Here is a 20,272-nt window from a genome sequence, read left to right on the forward strand (position 1 = left end):
ATTTGTATGGAGTTGTACGAGCACCTACTGGTAGTGGTACCAAGCCCCAAACACCATTAGCGACCATAGAGTCAATTTCACTCTTCATGGCCTCAAGCCAGAGTGTGGAGTTATGACTATCCATGGCTTCTTTGAACGTGAGTGAGTTTATAAAAGGACCCATATCAAACTTAGTCTCTTGAAAGTATACATAACCAAAAGATGTAGTGTTTCTTCTTATTATAGTTGATCTCCTAGGGAGTATAGGTGCTTCTATGCTCTCTACGAGAGATGGTATTTGTTCTATAGGTTTTCTTGGATGAGCAACAGTTGCTTCTACCTCAGTAGTTTGCCCTACTAATGGTTGTTCTTGTATCACAGCGGAATCTATAGGCAGAACAACATTGAGATGTCTGTCAATATTTTGGACTTCCCTAAACTCAATGCTTCTGATATGTTCACTCCCACTCTCTAAGAGATCCCTTAAGAACTTTGCATTTCTTAACTCTATAATTCTTGGGGAATTATTTGGACAATAGAACCTGAACCCTTTGGATCTTTTAGTGTACCCTACAAAATGTTCGTTGATGGTCATAGGATCCAATTTCCCTAATTGCGGGTTGTATACCCTTACTTCAACTTTGCAACCCCAAATATGCACATGATTTAAACTGGGTTTCTTTCCAACCCATAACTCAAAAGGAGTTTTTGGTACTGACTTAGTCAATTCTCTATTTAATATGTACATTGTGGTTTTCAGGGCTTTTCCCCATAAGCTTATGGGCAAGACAGAGTCACTCATCATACTCCTTACCCTGTCCATAAGGGTTCATTTTTTCTTTCAGCTATACCATTCTAGTTCGATGACCCAGGCATGGTGTACTCACTACAAGAAAATAAACCTATAGCTACGGACAAAACCGTAGCTATAAATGCAAAAAACTATAACTATAGGTCTATAGCTACAGACTAACTACAGTCAAGAAACAATAACTATAGTCGCGGTGGCTATAGGCAATAGCTACGGATGATAGAATCTATAGATAAAACTAACCTATAGCACGATGTACATTTTTAGCTATGGTTTTGAAGTTATCTATAGCTACAAAATTGACCTCACAACCGTAGCTAAATGTCACTCTATAAATACGGCTTTGAGATGTTCATAGCTACAAAATTTGGATCTATAGCTATGGTTTTGTGATGTTTGTAGCTACAATTATGAATTTATGGCTATAGTTTAATCTGACTGTAGCTAAAAGTGTAAATCTACATGTACGGATTTAAGTTGTCAGTAACTAAAAATGAAAACCTATAGTTACAATTTAGGTAGTATGCAGCAAAAAAATATTTATAACTACGATTTTTTATCCATAGCTAAAATTGTTAATCTATGACTAATAGCTAGACCCTAAATTTTTTCCATTACATTTTTAAATACTTTTGTTCTGTATTGAATACAAGCACAACTTATTTCATTCATAATATAAGATGAAACTTGAACACAAAATTCCAATAAAAGATTATATAATGAAAATATGAACTACATCTCAAGATGCTTTAATACATCCATGTGTTTAAAATCTATTACAAATTTAAGGATCTGGAGCTCAATCCCCCCCCCCCAAAAAAAAAAAAAAACTTGACATGTAAAATTTGATCAAATTTGTTTTCATCCACACATGTGAAGTATAATATTTAGCATGTTCAACCTATAAGAAAATAATAAAGAATAAGTTAGAAATCACATTTTTTGAGATATAAAATCAAGAATGATATATTATGTGAAAGCAAATACTGAAATGTGGATTTCAGCCCTGATTACATTTCAAGCAAATATCCAAGAGTATTACAATCACAGCATGTACACAAGGAACTATAGGGTGCAAATATACACCATATATCACTAGCTAGGCCCTTGACATAATTGTGTCCAATCTCATTTCCATTATTATATATACTCTAATATTTTTACCTTTTTGGTTAGACGAAATCATTAACTTGATCTATTAATTAATTTTCTATTCATTAAAATTAAAATTCTTTTTAACCTTACTTTCATTTTTCTCAACAGCATGGATGAAAAATCCTAGACTAATGCTTCATCTATTTCTAAGAATAAAAAGAGAACTCGTGAAAGAGAAGATTTTAATTGAAAACACTACATTGAAATACAAGATGAATCTAGGAAAAGTGGAAGAGTGCTTGAACTTGACTATTGTGAACAGTGGTGGTGGGATACATCAAATAAATGAACACTTAGAACATATGGGAAGGATGCAAAAAACTGCCCTAATGTTCCTCCTCAAGTTAATGACTTGATCAGGCATGCTCTAACATATACATCTTTGCTTTTGTCAACTCCCTTTTCTCTGTAGAAGAAGATGAAGATGGATTTCATTAATGCCTTCATGGTTGTGATCTTGATTATCGATTCATTTACAACTTTCTAATACTTGACAACCTCACAAAAAGATTCTCTACATGCATTGTTGCTTGCCCTTATTTTGGTCTATGAATTTCTCAAAAATCTGTATTTCGGCAGCCGAGTCATCTTTTAGCCAGAATTTCACATTGAAAATAGATGCCTCAGTCTGAGATACCGTATTGCAGAAATGTCAGAATCTGAAGCACCTTAACCAAGTGCATTATTAGATGATTGTTTCAGGTTTGATCAACCATACTTTTGCTGCAAGCCGGCTTCTTAAGTTCTCCACTGATTGACAATTTGTCCCCCTCGATTACTTTTACCGGATGATTTGTGTAAACTGGATTATTTGTGTTTTTCCCGATCTAGATCCTTTTGGTGAGCTCAGGTATGAATGTTTTATAGGAACCTAGTGGCAAGGGAAATAAGGAATGCAGTTTTAACTTGGTAAAGTCAGTTGGTAATATCTTAAAGCAACCTAGTAAGGGAAATAAGGAATGCAAAAAATGGTAAACCGGACTTGTAGGAAGAACTCTGTAAACTGGATGCTTTGTGTTTTTCCCAATCCAGCTCCTTTTGGTGAGTTTAGGTATGAATGTTTTATAGCAACCTAGTGGCAAGGGAAATAAGGAATGCAGTTTTAACTTGGTAAAGTCAGTTGGTAATATCTTAAAGCAACCTAGTAAGGGAAATAAGGAATGCAAAAAATGGTAAACCGGACTTGTAGGAAGAACTCTGTAAACTGGATGCTTTGTGTTTTTCCCAATCCAGCTCCTTTTGGTGAGTTTAGGTATGAATGTTTTATAGCAACCTAGTGGCAAGGGAAATAAGGAATGCAGTTTTAACTTGGTAAAGTCAGTTGGTAATATCTTAAAGCAACCTAGTAAGGGAAATAAAGAATGCAAAAAATGGTAAACCGGACTTGTAGGAAGAACTCTGTAAACTGGATGCTTTGTGTTTTTCCCAATCCAGCTCCTTTTGGTGAGTTTAGGTATGAATGTTTTATAGCAACCTAGTGGCAAGGGAAATAAGGAATGTTGTTTTAACTTGGTAAAGTCAGTTGGTAATATCTTAAAGCAACCTAGTAAGGGAAATAAGGAATGCAAAAAATGGTAAACCGGACTTGTAGGAAGAACTCTGTAAACTGGATGCTTTGTGTTTTTCCCAATCCAACTCCTTTTGGTGAGTTTAGGTATGAATGTTTTATAGCAACCCAGTGGCAAGGGAAATAAGGAATGCAGTTTTAACTTGGTAAAGTCAGTTGGTAATATCTTAAAGCAACCTAGTAAGGGAAATAAGGAATGCAAAAAATGGTAAACCGGACTTGTAGGAAGAACTCTGTAAACTGGATGCTTTGTGTTTTTCCCAATCCAGCTCCTTTTGGTGAGTTTAGGTATGAATGTTTTATAGCAACCTAGTGGCAAGGGAAATAAGGAATGCTGATAAATATTAACTTAAAAGAGACACCTATAGTTAATGGAAAATAAACTTTGTAAAACTAATGCTTTGTATTTTCGTGGCTCTTGATTCCTAGCCTACAAAAGGTTTGAAAGTCCAAGACTTGGCTTAAAACTCAATTACACATGTATATAATGGAATAACACCTATCACACTGATCCTTAAGATAACTAATTAAGGTTGAAAATAGGAGAGAGAGATAGGGCATTATATTAATACCTATAAAAAATATCATGTTCAATGCTTCTTCCTTGCAACTGTTTGCCACTTAATCTAGCAAAGATAACAAATAGAACAAAATAATCATAATCAAACATCATTATCATCAAAGCTAAAACTATTATTAGTATATATGAATATCAAAGAGATAATTTTAAGACATGTATCATGGTACACATAAGAAAGACATGGATATATCAATACGACAGAATTGTTAGGATACACATGGATTTGGATATACTAAGTTAATCTTTGAAGGGACTTGCTCATGCATAGAACCATGGGGTATTAATAGTTTGAATTCCCTCCTCATGTAGGGAAAGGTAAAAGGAAGTCTATTTCAATTCTCAAAACCCAAACACACAAACATGATAGATTTAAAAAATTGGTCATTTTTACCCGCAATATGTAATACCAAGCAATTGCTAACCAACCCAGAAAATTAGATTTATCCATATTAGTATTAAAATAAGCTAAAGCATTCCTAACAAAATCAAAAGGAGATGACCAACTACCTAGCAAGACAAGGTAATCCCATGCGCTAGCAAAAAGAATGGCCCTGGCAAAAAGGACAAGAACCAAAAGGAATGGAAAAGAGATTCCACATTACATTCATACATCAAACAAATATTCTTAGTGCAAAAAACCCTGCAAACGTGCCAAATAAAAAGCCTAAAATGAGAAGGAATTTTAAGTTTCCAAAGAGAATCATCCAAAACTGCATGAGACCTAATTCAATGTTTCAAATAGAAATCATTAATAGAAAACTTTCCTACAACTAAATCAGTCCAAATAAATTTTTCATTTCTACCCAAAAAAAAATATGAGATTGCAAGATACCATTAGCTAGACCATCAGTAAACAAATGCCTCACCTTATCACTATCCCATGTCCCATCCAATCGAATTAGATCCCTAACCACGAAGGAATTTTGCTCTCCGCTAGGAGGACCAAAAACTGACTTAAAAACTTGACCAAGGTTAATCCAAGGAAAAGACCACATATTCAAATCTGAATGTCTATGAATTTGAACCCCCAAATTAGGATTATCCCAATCTAATGCTTGTAAAGCACTACTTATGGGTCAAGCTTCAATTTGGATTGTTGAACCATTGAACAGTCCCTTGGGATTGAAGGGCTATTATCCATTCAATAATGTGTCTTTGGGAGGAAAGGAACCGATGCATATTAAAGGATGTTGAGTCATCATTTAAGGCCTTGAGAGGACATATTCTATTTCTCCTTGGTTGTTGAATACTTGCTTAAAGGATTTCATGTATGCATAGTGATATTGGACTGATTGGGGGATTTTGTCAAATAGATCCTATACGCCTGAAAAGACATAAGCCTCTCAAGTCTCAATAAACTTAAAAAAATCCAAAACTCGATCCACAATTCAGTCTGATCGAGAATCTCTTTAATATAGTCAGATCATATTTTTAAAAGCTGCAACCTTTTAATAACTTGCACAAAATAGTTGAATAATTGAATTAATCTATATGCGTAAAACAGATTTTATAGGTGGAGTGCTTTAAAACAGATTTGGGAATGATGAAAAAACAAATTCTTTCCAAATCACTATGACTCCAGGAAAACTAATCATTTCATACAAATAGATATCAAATGGGAGAAGATAAAAAAGAAAAAAAACCTAAGCCTAAGGTATCAACTTCGTTTGTGGGGAAGTTTGGTTAGGAATGGCATTGTGAGAAGATTTGTGAGTAAAAGGCGATGAAAATAGAACATCAATGGCAACAAACAGTGGTCTTCAATCCTTTTATAATGGTGGAACTGAGAAAAAAATAGCTAACCCTAATTCCCTAACGACTTCAATGGAAACTGGCGGAATAGAGAATTGAGAACTGACCAAAGAGTCTTAAAAGAAGGAACCTTCGACCCTCCACTCAACCTAGCCTACCTTGGGATTCCAACAAGCTAGGGATCGTTTGGGTGAGCGCAGAGGAGATGTTCCAGTCTCGACCTATAGATTCTTGACAGAATGAGAGAGAAGGGGATGGAGAAATTTTGATTATTGGAGAAGAAAGTGGGATCTAGGCTTGAAACATAAGCCTCAGGTAGGGGTGAGTAAAAAAAAAAAAAAAAAATGAAAAACTGAATCGACTGAAATTGAACCGAAAAATTGGTTAATCGAATCAGTTGGTTTGGAGTTTCTAAAACACCGAAGGTATCGGTTTGGTTTCGATTAACCAATATGAAAAACCGGCAGTTAACCGAACTGACCAATATATATATATTTTATATATATTTGAAATTTTTATTATATATTTATATATATATATATATATATATATATATATATGTTTATAATATATATTGTAAAAATTAAAAATTTGAAAAACTGATGGTTAACCCAACCGGTCATCAGGTTAATCGACTAGTTTTGGTTTGGTTTTGGTTACTGATTTTCCAAAAACCCGATAGTACTGGTTCGATTTAAAAAAAAAAAAAAAAGCCCCACGGTTTGGTTAACCGAACTATGAGCACCCCTAGCCTAAGGCCTGTCCAAGCCTATTTATAGGCCTAGTATATATGTTTTATTATATACAATAAATAATATGGTTTCAAATTTATTTAAATAATTTAATTAATTTTAATGAATTAAATAATTTTTAATATTTATTTATTTATATTTTAGAGATTATTATCTTTTTATTCATGTACTTATGAAATTATTAATTAATAATTTATTTGCTAGATTAATTATTATTAAATAGCAATCACTAATTATTATTCTTATTTAATCTTTTTATTCATTATTATTTTTATTCATTTATTTGCTATATTAATCTTTTTATTCATTATTAATCGTATTTATTTATTTATTTTAATCATTTCTCAATTATTGATATACTATTAATAGTAATTAATAAATATTAAATAGTTCTAAGTAATATTATATATATGATTATCATTTATTAATTTTCCATTCATTACATTAATTTTTAATCAATTGAGTAAATATTTAATTAATTATTAAATATTATACATTTATTAAAATATTTATTAGTTTATTAATTTAAAATATATTTATTATTTTATAATATTTTCTAATCAATTTATAGCCATGAATAACTAAAATCCATGGCTATAATTATAAATAGCTTTTAGCTACAAGCAAAGTGTCTTTTAGCCATGAATAAAATGAATGTAGTCAAAGTGAACTTTATGGTTATAGCCACGGATAATAATTATAAATAATTTTTAGTTACAGAAAAAGAGATCTTTAGCGACATATGAAATGAGAGTAGCTATAGGTCAACATATCATTTTTGTAATATATAGCTACGGATACCTAAAAATCGTGTCTATAAGTAACTTTTAGCCACGGATAAACAACTTTTAACTACAGATAAGATGTCCGTAGCTAAAGTTCAGCTTATAGTCACGGACACGAAATTGTTCATGAATGTATCCCATGTTTTAGCTACGGTTTTTATGTCTAGCTAAAGTTCAATAGCTATAGCTCTATTTTCTTGTAATAACCATGTGAAAATACCTTGTTTTTTTAAGAACAAAGCAAAGGGTAGAGGACTTTGTCCCAAGTCAATATGTCTCCCATAATACTCTCCTCCTCTATGAGAACAGACTATCTTTATTGCGTTCCTAGTCTACTTTTCTACTTCCACCTTGAAAGTCTTAAATGCTTGTAAAGCTTCAAATTTCTCATGAAATAGACATATATACATATACCTTGAGTAGTCATCAAAGAACATTATAAAATATCTTTGACCACTCAAGTAGGGAGCGGTCCATATATATCTGTGTGAATCAAAACTAGTCTTGCTTTACTCCTTGTTGCTTTCTTTCCCTTCTTGTTGATTTGTTTTCCTTTGATACAATCAATACAAGTGAGGAAATTCTCAAGGCTCATGCATTGCAAAATTTTGTCACTCATGAGTCTCTTAAGGTGATAAATTGAAATGTGACCTAACCTTCTATGCCACAAGAATAAAGAGTTCTTTGTTGTTGAACTCCTCTTTGTCCTGACTGTATAGGACTTTAATTTGTACAAATCTGATGAACAATTCAATTTATATAAGTTATCAATCAAATCACCAAAACCAATTAATCTAGATGAATAAAATATTTCCAACTTTAAATCATAGAAATTAACTATATAACCATCAAGTACTAGTTCGGAAACAAAAATCAAGTTACTGCAGAATCCAAGAACACAATCCACATTATTCAAAATTAATTTATAACTAGTAATCAAAATTATTTCAAAATCTCCTATGGCTCTCATAGCCACTTTATTTTCGTCTCCCAAGAAGATGAACTATTCATTCAATTTTGGCTTCCTTGTCTTTTGCCGTCCTTGCATGGTGTTAACAATATGGGTTGTTGCACCCAAATCAATCCACCATGAATCAAAGTAGGACTTAAACAAAATTAGATTCACATACCAAGGAAAGAGTAGTACATGATTATTTCCCCTTCAGACCCTTCTTTTCCAGCTAGCTTTCAAATCTTGTATAGTCACTTCTAAAATGACCCTTCTTCTTGCAAAAGAAGTGGGCTTGCTCTTTGGCTTTCCTTTAACATTTTTGTGCCCCTTGCTCTTTTGTGTAGAACATTTCCTCTTTTTCTCACCTTTCATAGCAAGATTGGCGATTTCCAGCCTCTCTTGTTAAGTCTCTCATCCTTTTGTACGCACATAGTCAAGAACTTACTAAAGCTCTAGGGTTCTTTTTGAGTATCATATGACACTTTGAATGGTCCATACCGAGCTAACAAGGAGGTAAGAATAAAGGTGACTAAGAAATGATCTGTAACAATCACACCAAGACTATTGAGCTTGTCGCTTATGTCCTTCATTTCCAAGAATATTTAGCTAATCTCATGTACACTAATTTGTTCAATAAGGACTCTGAGACCACCTTTTCGAGGTGACAAAGTGTTCTTCAATGGCTGCAAGATATTCAGCCATGGTATCCTTTTCGGGAATATCACCTCTTATCCTTTTGTTTATGCAGACATTTACAATAGATTTGCATATTCGGTTGGATCTTTCTCAATCATCTAAGTGTTCTTTCTCTTTCTAAGATGCATCATCATTAAGTACGGGTTTCTTCTTTTCCCATATAGCTAAATCTAGGTGATAGGAAACCAGAAAGTTCACCATTGAGAAAAGCATTCTTAACATCCATCTGATATAGCTGCCAGTGCTTAGCTGCAGCAATCGCAATAAGATTGCGAACAGAAGTGAGACGGGCTACGGGGGCAAAAGTCTCCTCATAGTCAATGCCATACTCCTGTGTGAATCCTTTAGCTACCAATCTAGCTTTATATCTTTCAACTGAACCATCTACCTGAGTCTTGATTTTGTAGACCCATTTGCAACTAATCACGGATTTATCTGAAGGTCGGTCAACTAAATCCCAAGTATGAGTGCTTGTAAGAGCTTGAATTTCTTCTACCATTGCTTTTTTCCATAGAGGGTCAGTACTAGCCTTGCGATAGGTACAGGGCTCGTATAAAGATACAATGGTAGAATAACAATGAAAATCACGAAGAACCGAAGGTTTAGTAACCCTACCAGAGTGACGGAGTGAAGCATCAGAATGAGCAGGGTCTAATTCATCAGGGGGAATCAAGGGCTCAGAAGATGGCAGAGCTGGAGGATCCATAGCCAAGGTAGATGCATCAGGAGAGGCTACAGGTTGTGCAGTACTGTTAGAGCTATTAGATGAAGAAGTAGTCGGACCTGCAGGTAAATCATCAGGAAAAAGCGAGATAGTAGGATCAGTAAAAAAATGTGAAGATGTCGTGGTAACACGAAATTGGGAGAGACTGGAGAACATTTTTTGTTCTCAGAAGGTAACATGACGAGATATGCGAAGTCGTTGGAAAAGAGGATCCCAACACCGATATCCTTTATGTTCAATACCATACCCGAGAAAACAACATAGACGTGCTTTTGGTTCAAATTTGGTATGTTCATGAGGTTGTAATAGAACAAAGCAAGCACAACCAAATACATGAAGAGATCGGTAATCAGGGCAATGGTTATACAATCGTTCATAAGGAGAAATGTTACCAAGAACAGGAGAAGGAATGCGATTGATGGTATAGACAATGGTGAGGGCTGCTTCCCCCCAAAAACGTTCAGGATAGGAGGAAGAGATTAAAAGAGCTCGAACAGTATCAAGAATATGCCTATGTTTGCGTTCTGCACGCCCATTTTGTTGAGAGGTACCAGGACAAGATCTAGGAATGATAGTTCCATTTTGTGAAAGAAATTGGGTAAGGATAGAATCTCTATATTCCATGGCATTATCAGTGTAAAAAATTTTGATGATAGAGGAAAACTGAGTTTTGATCATGATGGCAAATTGAATATAAATTGCAGGTAATTCAGATTTATTACGCATGAGATAAATCCATGTATATTGAGAGAAATCATCAATGAAGATCACAAAATAACGGGAACCACCTATGGTATTATGAGGTGAAGGGCCCCAAATGTCATAATGGATAAGATCAAAAGGTGCAAAAGAAACAGAATCACTTATAGTAAAAGGCAAAGCATGATGTTTTGAAAGATGACATGAAACACAATCAAAATGTGTTGTTTTAACAGGACCCAAACATCCATTAGAAATTAAAGATCCTAATCGAGAGGTAGAAATGTGACCAAGGCGTGAATGCCAGATGCTAGAGGTGACAACAACAACAAGAGATGGTAATTGAAGAGATGATAGCTCAAACAGTCTCCCAACCTTACGGCCTGTCCCAACGATCTTCCCTGTCCGTGGATCTTACATAGTATAACCATGACTTGAGAAATGTATTTCAAAACCAAATTCACATAATTGTTCAACTGATATAAGATTTAGAGATAATTGAAGTACCAAAAAAGTGTTAGGGAGTGATAAACGAGATGTTGAAACAGTGCCTACACTTTTGACAGTTAAGGTGGAATTATCGGCAGTATGAACAATTGGTGCAATAGAAGGATGTGACTTAGAAGTAAACAGTGATGAATTTGATGTCATATGATTGCAACAAGCAGAATCAAAATACCATGATGAGGTAGTACCTGGAGTGACAAACAAGACTGAATTAGAAGGCATACCAGAATCAAGTTGGAGTTGGTGAAGAAGAGCTTGGAATTCTCTAAGAGAAAATTTTGGAGAGGTGTTATCAAAAGGATTCTCTGTGACAGCAGCAGCAGTAGAACTCGAAGCCTGAGAACCCATGGATGAAGACTTCTGTCCAAATGCCTTTTTGACTTGCAAGCGGCGGCACTCAGAAATAGTATGACCAGTCTTCTTGTAGTAATTGCAGAAGGTCCGTTTTGAAGATTTGGTTGAAGGAGCAGCAGATGTACCCGGAGTAGCAAGAACAACATCAGTAGATAATAAGGATCGATCATCTCGAAGTGTTTTTAGACGAGTTTCTTCAGAAAGCAAATCTTTGATCACAACATCAAGAGAAGGCAATGGGCTACGATGAAGTAGAGTATCACTAATAGGTTCATACTCATCCCTGAGAGTCATCAAAAGATGCCAAACACGTTGGCGATTGAGAAGCTTGGAATAAGTAATAGCTGCAGAAGAACTATCCCATTCAGGTTCACACTGTGCTAACTGATCCCAAAGAACTTGTAACTCAGAGACATAACTGTAGATTGTCTGTTCAGGTTGCTGCTTCATACAGTGAAGACGTCTATAAAGCTGAACTTGATGCACATCATCAGAAATAGAATAACGGCCTTGTAAGAAATCCCATACCTCTTTAGGAGAGTCATATCTACGAAATTCCAACTTGATGCTTGCAATACAAGTATTGCGAAACCAGGTCAATATTTGATGATTTTTCCCGTCCCATTTTTCTATTCGTTCAGCAAGTTCATCTTCTATTTCATCAACAATTTTAGTAGGTTTGGGAATCTCACCAGTCACATATCGCCATAAAAGGCATCCCTTGAGAAAATTGCACATCTCTTGGGACCATAAATCATAGTTTGAGCCATCGAAGGTAACAGTGATGGGATGAGAGATATGTTGTGCAGCTTTGGATGAATCCATGAGGAGAAACACAGATCTTTGGAGCAACATGAATTACGGGAAAATACTGACCTCAAAAAAAAACTTCGCAGAGTCCCTAATGTCTTCTTCGTCGGGGCAGCCTCAGTTCTGGTGCATGTAGTCACTGACGAAGGTTTTGTACCTTCAAGTGCAACAGGTCTCGTATGCGAATGAGATCACCGCCTTTCCTTGTTTCTCACTTCAAAAACCTGAGTTATCGATCCCTCTCGGAGCTTTGCTCAGTGACTTGTCAAGAAGTTCAGGTGTTGGAGCTTCAAAGAACTGAGACAGGAGGCTAGAAAGTACATCGGGGATACAGGGCTACTGGACCACCTCTTGAAGCATATGGCAGGGAAGGTGGTGCCCGGTGGGACCGAGCGGTTTCGTAGGCGACACAACGCAGATGGTGCAATGGAGTACTGGCTGGAGAGCACAGACCTGGTAAACATTCGAAGGGAGGCGGGCGTCACTGATCCTTACTGGACATGGTCGGCTGAGAGGTACAAGCATGGAGAGGAGAAGATGTTGGAGATTATGAAAGTCAAAGAAGGCAGTATCTAGGAGCAGCAAGGCCGGGCTTCAGTTTCCCGTTGGAAGGATCGCCAGGTTTTTGAAAGGCGGTAAATACGCAGAGAGAGTCGGTTCCGGTGCTCGAGTATGTCTTGCCACCGTTCTTGAGTATCTTGCAACGAGGGAATGTAGGTAGAATTGCTTGGTACGGTCACGATCGCAAACAGTGGTGTGATGCCTATCGTCCACAATTTGTTATTGTCGAAGAAGACCAGGAGAGATCTTCCAAAGGTGTCTCTGCTAGCGGCAAAGTCGATGATGAAGCTTCCAGTGGGAACACGATTGTCTTACACGTCAACTCCGGGGATTCGAGGGAGGCAGCCCCAATGGGGGCAGACGCTCGCCGATGCTCGATTCAGAATGACGCGGGGCTCCAATTGGTTGGGCAGATGAGCTTCTGGAGTAGAGGCTTTGATACCATGATAGGAAACCAGGAAGGACGAAGGAGAAGATAATAATTTCTGTATATTGTATCTTATTTAATAAGTTGCAACTCTTTTTATAATAGAGTGAGATACAATCAGGAAACTAGGTCGGTGACCAAAAGTAGAATACAAAAAGAAAAGAAATAAGAGAAAAGGAGATAAGATAAGTACAGCTAATTATCTCCTAGAAGTAAGGAGATAATGATACAAGTTTTGATGAAATACGCTAACACTAGGTCTTTGCATCACAGAATTAAGTGGAGCATTACACTCCATTCTACATAATTATCACTGTCCAACATGGGAATTACAATAATGTGGAAGGAATTAAGATTTGTTGCAAATTTGAAATAAATTTAGAATATTGGGATTTTTCCGTAAAAGCAATTGAGTTTTACCTTTGGGAATTCAACCCAATTGCTGGATCAACTAAGTGTGCATCACTTGAGATTGCTATCCCATACCTTTGGGTATTAGGGAGTTAGGTTTCTTCAAATGATTCACATTTAGGATGTCATTAAATCTTAATTGCTCGCCTTTGGGCCCAAGCAATTCTGGTTTAATGCTAACATTCAATTCCGGAATCCTACAAATATCAATGGGCAACATTGGCTAGACCCACTCAGCAATTATGTTTTTTGTAGCACAACCAATTCAAAACCAATTTGTTGATGGGTTTATCTTCTAAAATTATCAATTGTAGTGGTCTAACATGATTATTGAATAATCTGTTCGGTTCCGCTAAGTATCATACCGCCATCCGAGTTGCAATAGTTGGACTAGTTTGAACCAGTCTGGTTTGACCCATATCGATTTGGGTCATTAACCCATCAATAGTGCTGTTCATATCCAACTAAACCGACCAACCCGGACCGATCCAACCTGAGTTGGCCGGATTTTCATCAGCACGGGTCGGTTTCGGGTTGTGCAAATTCCTAAACCGATGGTTTGGGTTGGTTTTGGTTTTCACACTGAACCGACTTAGTTCCTAGTTCAAATATGAAGTTCCAAAGTCCACCTAGTTTTTGAATGGTTGCAAGAAACTTTGGATTAGTGAATAGTGATTAATGAACAACTTTTGTGATTAACTTTTCATTTAAATTTTATTATAAGAGATGGCTGAAATGATGTTCAATTTATGACTTTTTAAAATTAGCAAGATTTTATCACAGGGATGAACTTAGAACCGAAACCGACCGAAACCGACCCAACCTGACTCAAACCGACCAAGTCAATTTTGCTTAACACTGAATCGGTTTCGGTTTCTATGTCAAATAACCTGACTAGGTCAGGTCGGTTAGAAAAACTACAGTAAACCGACCCAACCTGACCTGTGAGCAGCCTTACCCATCAACAAGTTGGTATTTCTTGGTCCAAATAATAACTCACTAAACAACAACTCAGGTAATTGGCCTACAGCCCACTACTCATAACAAGAACCAATTCAATAAGGTATTTGACATACTAGCCCATTAAACAACAATTTTGGTCTCTCTATGACTGCCATTTTGAAGACATGGAAAATCCAAACTTTCTGCTGGTGTCTCTATGATTTTAGTGATCAAGACTGTTAAACATTTTATTAGTCTAATGTTTCTGATCAATCAGAACTTATTTGATCATAAAATTCATATATAACAGTCCAACAGTCCATATAACGATTAGCCATGGATCATAGTATCTAAGAATATTTTTTTATCCATGGCTATCATTTAAATTCATTGGACACCCATTTACTGGTCTCGTTGTGACTAACATTTAGAAAATAAATAATGTTGTAACACAGTAGCAAACTTGGCTCCCATCATGCCATCAAATGAGAAAAAAAAAAAAAAAAGTGCACACGAATTCAGATGTTCATATACACCTTAGCTCACAGATAGCAACTAGAATGATGCCATCCAAATCGGCATTTAAAATAACTCATTAAAGGAATAATGAATCCAGAAAAATTAAATTAAATTAAATAAACCTCTTGAATTTAATAGAATGGGCACGAAATACAATCCGAAATTCAAGCCATACTGAAGATAATTGGCATTACCAAAACCCATTAAAATAGCTAAACAGAATAAAAAAAAAATCCTAATGGCAGCCATGATATCACTAAGTACGAGAGGTTCAACTAAAACAGAGTTATGGTCTTGGAGGACCTGCTCTGATACACTAAAGGTCGGCCATGTAGTCACTAGTCTTTGAACAATTTAGGTAAAAGCATAGAATAATAAACTAAATAATAAAACAGACCTGACATGAGCCGATCTTGAAAACAAAATACACTAAAGACTAGTGATTGCTTTGGCTTATCAAAACAACAAAAAAAAAAAACAAATATTATACCTTCAGTCACCACGCAGAAGTCGATTTCTTTCTCGTATCAGCCTTTGGCTGAATCGATACAGGTATTTGCACTTGAATGCAATATCTTCTTCTGCCCAGATGGGTACTTATTGACTGTAAAGACTTAGTCTATCCCCTTTGACTCACAAGAATTAATGTAAAGACTTAGTCTATCCCCAGATGAGATTAGGTAACAGAGAGAATGCTTTACATGCCCAAGGGGGAGGGGTCCTCTCTCATATTAATTCTTTTACGCAATCTCCCCTATCAAAGAGCTTACCTAAAGAGGGATTTAATTCCCTTGATTTTCTCTCAATTAACAGTTCCATTATTTCCAAATAAATGGGGTCTACTTCAAATTTAAATTTAAACTAGCAGGGACCAGTGTGATGCACGGGAAAATCTTAAAGATTTAATAATTTTATTTTTCATTTAATGTTGATTTATAAAAAATAATTATTGTTAATTGAATATGAACAGATATTTTTAAATAAATTTAGTTTTATTAATAATTTGTACTAATTTTAATAAATTTTATTCTTTTTATTATTTTTTAAATAAAGTTTTGATTAATTTTAAATATATAAAAATAATTATAAAAGCTAACATTTTTATTAATTCCACTAATAATTAACAATTATATAAGAATGACAATGAAGTACATGGGTTTAGGGCAAGACACCCAAACCCTTCCCCTGCCCCATAATCAAGACACTCTACCCCATCCCCGCTTCATCCCTAGTGTCATGTAGGTTAAAGGCAAGGTAACCACTCCTCAATGCCAGGTAAGTTTAGGGACAAGGCACCCCACTCCTCATCAAGGATGGAGAATCTTCGAATTTCCGTAGCCTCGTCCCCAATATTAGGTGGGTTCAAGTAGAGGTGTAAATTGGGTCGTGTTATGTCAACACGACACGACAAGTGCGAGTCGTGCCATGCTGGTCCATGAGATATCCCAAGCCGTGCTTCCCTCCTTTAGGATAATTTGGGGGGTTGGTTGGGCATGACCCACGGCCCAAGCCCGCACGGGCCCATGCCGTGCCATGGGTTAGGCTGGTCCATGGGTCGAGCCTTTGGCCAAGACACTCTACCCCATATCCGCTTCATCCCTAGTGTCACGTAGGTTAAAGGCAAGGTAACCACACCTCAATGTCAGGTAAGTTTAGGGACAAGGCACCCCACTCCTCATCAAGGATGGAGAATCTTCGAATTTCCCTAGCCTCATCCCCAATATTAGGTGGGTTCAAGTAGAGGTGTAAATTGGGTCGTGCTGGGTCGACACGACACGACAAGTGCAATTCGTGCCATGTTGGCCCATGAGATATCCCAGGCCGTGCTTCCCTCCTTTAGGATAATTTGGGGGGTCGGTTCGGCATGGCCCACGGCCCAAGCCCACACGGGCCCATGTCGTGCCATGGGTCGGGTTGGTCCATGGGTCGGGCCTTTGGCCAAGCCATGTCGCACACCAAGCCAAGATCAAAGCAAGGCACCCACTCCCCGTCCAAGGTTTTTAAAGTTGGACCAAATAGGGAACCGTTCTGGGTCGAACGATGCGACTGTCCGGTCCAAATTGATGACCCTCTCTGACAAAAAAAATTAGAAGAACAAAAAAAGGCCAAAAATTGTTGTCTGAGTTGACAGTTCAACCACCCAGGTTAGCGATTCGCTAACTAAATAAACGGTTTTTTCACAAAAAGAGGTTTTGAGGTGAAACTATGTCTGGTTCCCAATTTTTCTAGTCTAACCATCTGCTTTGATCTATTTTTGAAAACACTGTCCCCGTTAACCCAATATTCAATTTTATTGTAGAAATGATCAAAAGGATATATTGAGTATCAACCACATGGCAAAATTCTAAAAGTATACCAAATTGTCTTTAATATTCAAAAATGTAATTTTATGAAAATTTTGGGAAATTTAATGTACTTGTATAATTTTGAAAATTTATTCAAATTTATTTAAATTTTTATTAAATAATTTATTTTTAATGGTTTTCATACAAAATTATACTAATTTATCTTATAATTTCTAATACAAACTAACCAATAATTTCCTTTTTCCAATATTATACTAATTTATCTTAATAATTTGTGTAATTATTTGTTAAAATTATAGTTTTCCATTTCACATAGTAATTTATCTTTAATAATTTTCAATAATTTGCAATGAAAATTGCATAATTTTTCAATGGTTTTCAAAAATCTATCAAATGTAATAAAATTTTCTAAAATTTCCAACATATTTTAATAATTTTCAAAATTTATTTAATGCATTTTAAATAAAATTTCAAATACTTTATATCTTTTAATTTCGAAAATACAGTTTTATGAAATTTTTTGAAAAATTTATTACATTTGTGTAACTATAGGAATTTATTGAAGTTTTTTTTAATTGGTATTAAATATATATTTTTATTTGGTAGTTTACTTACAAAATTACACTAGTTTATCTTTTATTTTTTAATATAAATTAATTAATAATTTCATTTTCTGACATTATAATATTTTTCCCCCAATTGTATTTGGTTATTAATTATAATAATAACAATAACTAAAATTTCATACTTTTTGGTAATTGTTAAATATAATTCTCAATTTTATAGAAATTAGTTAAAGATTTTAAATTTCTATAAAACGTTGTTAATGAGTTAATTAATAAAAATATTTATTAATTTTTGGTAATTACTAATCATACTAATAAGAATATTTAATTTTTGGTAATTTACTAACTGTATTTATTAACTTGTGGTCAAAATACTATTTAATTAATATTCATTGAATATGGGTGGGATTAAATATTAACTATATTTAACTATTTATTAATTAATATAAATATTTTAAATGAGGGAGAGTGGACATAGGTTGGGGGGATGCATTTTAGGAATTGATTAGGGAGAGGGGCAACATAATACTTTTTGATGGGGGGTGATTTGGCCCGACCTCACAGTACGGGTACACGTGAGCGTGACCTTGCTCAAACAATGACTCAGCATGACAGCGCAACGGACGTGACCACAACTAGGAGGGAAGGTCCCACCGAGTTTAGCTCGACAACTGGGCGGATAAACCACTCGCCGAAAGCCACCTCACTCACACCTCCTCTCCGGGGTTAAAGCACTTTGGGGCGCCCCAAGTTCGGGGCGCCCTGACCTCTCTTGAGGCCTGAGCTCCTCCCAATGGACCTCGGGCCACTCCCAAACAGGAACACGCCGATCCATCTCTAGACACCCCAAGGCATTGACACCTCGGGTCAGCCAGCTCGGCATAACTTGCTACGGGCAACTCGTCACTCAAGAGACAACCCGGCTCAGGGTAATTTGCGGAAGGGTAGCTCGGCATACCACAGGAAGGCTTCCTGCTCGACCGTCATACCCGACAAATTTGTGGACAGCAGACATGTCCCTCGTCAGAAAGCATCGCGCCTGTCACCTCTAGAAAGGTGTCTCGCACCTAACAAGCACGTACCCTGCAACGACGGTCCCGCGCGTGCCACCTCAGCCTTGCCAGTAATGGCTGTGGTAGACTGACAGTGGCGGTTATACCTGCCCTATCAGAAGCAGAGGGCCTGAAGCAATGGAATTCAGTTATAAGGGGCTTATTCTCAAGGAACAAGGTATCTTCGAATCACCTACACAATCTTCACTCTTAGCCTTCGTTTTCCCTTTGCTTCTTGCACGAAATACTGACTTAATCATCGGAGTGTTCCCGCCAGGCAAACCCCCAGGAGTTCTTCTTCTTCCTTCTCGTTCCAAGTGCCTCTCAGGAGCCACGCGAGTGTCAGATAGGAGTGACCGGATCACGCTACATCTTTTGGCGTCGTCTGTGGGAAACGCTTCAAAAAGCCTTTCTCTCTAAACTTTCGCAGTTCTTTTTTTTCCTTGAAAAAAATTCAACACTCATGGCTTCTTCTAGCAACGTCAGGTGAAGCACGGAAATGGATAACTCCAGGGAACAACCCCAGCTTCCTACTGTCTGTATCAAACAGTTCACCATCCCCCTCTCGGTGTATGGAATCCCGAGCTTGAATGTGCCTCTCACAATAGCACCTGTCATCACCCCACTCCCTGCTACAGTCGGAGCGACGTTCGCCGAACCTTTGGTCATGCCCCCAGCAGCCAGCCCGAACCAACTGGAGAACTTGATGTAGTGCATGCGGGCCATGCAGGTCCAAATGCAACAGTTCCAGCAACTTCAGCTCTATCAACAACACGTACTGCACCAGGTCTCCCAGTATCAGTATCAGCAGCAGTTCCCACCTCGGAACCTAGCCTCACAGCAAGCTAAGTCTCGCCACCAGGACGAGCGCCTCTCTGGCCAAGGAGAGGCCTCCCAAAACCTCCCAAAAAACCAGGCCTCCCCCCACGGCAGACGAGAGAGACCAGCTACCCCAGTCTCGCCACGAGCGAATAGGTCGAGAGGACCCCAGCTCGCTATGTCTACATCACCTCGGCAGTCGAAGTTTGAAACCCCGCTCCTTGAGAACCGATTTGAGATCCTAGCAACAAACTCCAAGCAGGATCCCTCTGTCCGCAGCCATCACCAGCAGACCGAGCTACTTCCTGCACAAACCATTCCGGACGGCACAGAGGTGAGCAGCATGAACGCCGAGCCCACCAAGAAGTAGAGACGCCGCCGCCGAGCTCGCCGATCTGACACCCGCGATTTTCCCGAGCTCAGGGGCAAAGAAGAGGTAAGCTCAGCCGAAGTCAAAGCTCCCCTCCTCTCAGTTTCATCTCCTTGTCTTCCGAACTCCTGACAGTCCCAATGCCCAAAGACTTCAAACTCCCCCCTCTTAACAAG

At 37.1% G+C, this 20,272-nt stretch overlaps 1 long non-coding RNA gene across 4 annotated transcripts; it reads right to left on the reverse strand.

The window, feature by feature from the left end:
• Nucleotides 1-1,477: 1,477 nt before the first annotated feature.
• On the reverse strand, nucleotides 1,478-6,123 carry LOC148861157 (uncharacterized). 4 transcript variants are annotated; one of them, XR_016112646.1, is made up of 4 exons: nucleotides 4,959-6,123; nucleotides 4,600-4,643; nucleotides 4,085-4,138; nucleotides 1,478-1,691 (listed from the first exon to the last, which is right to left on the reverse strand). It is a non-coding gene; the product is annotated as an uncharacterized LOC148861157 (long non-coding RNA). The 4 variants fall into 4 exon arrangements; XR_016112643.1 differs by having other exon boundaries at nucleotides 4,600-4,732; XR_016112645.1 differs by lacking the exon at nucleotides 4,600-4,643 and having other exon boundaries at nucleotides 5,952-6,123.
• Nucleotides 6,124-20,272: the final 14,149 nt, after the last annotated feature.

Source organism: Nelumbo lutea, chromosome 4, assembly GCF_056320005.1.
Source record: "Nelumbo lutea isolate HS-2025 chromosome 4, American lotus-T2T, whole genome shotgun sequence".
Classification (NCBI taxonomy): domain Eukaryota; kingdom Viridiplantae; phylum Streptophyta; class Magnoliopsida; order Proteales; family Nelumbonaceae; genus Nelumbo; species Nelumbo lutea.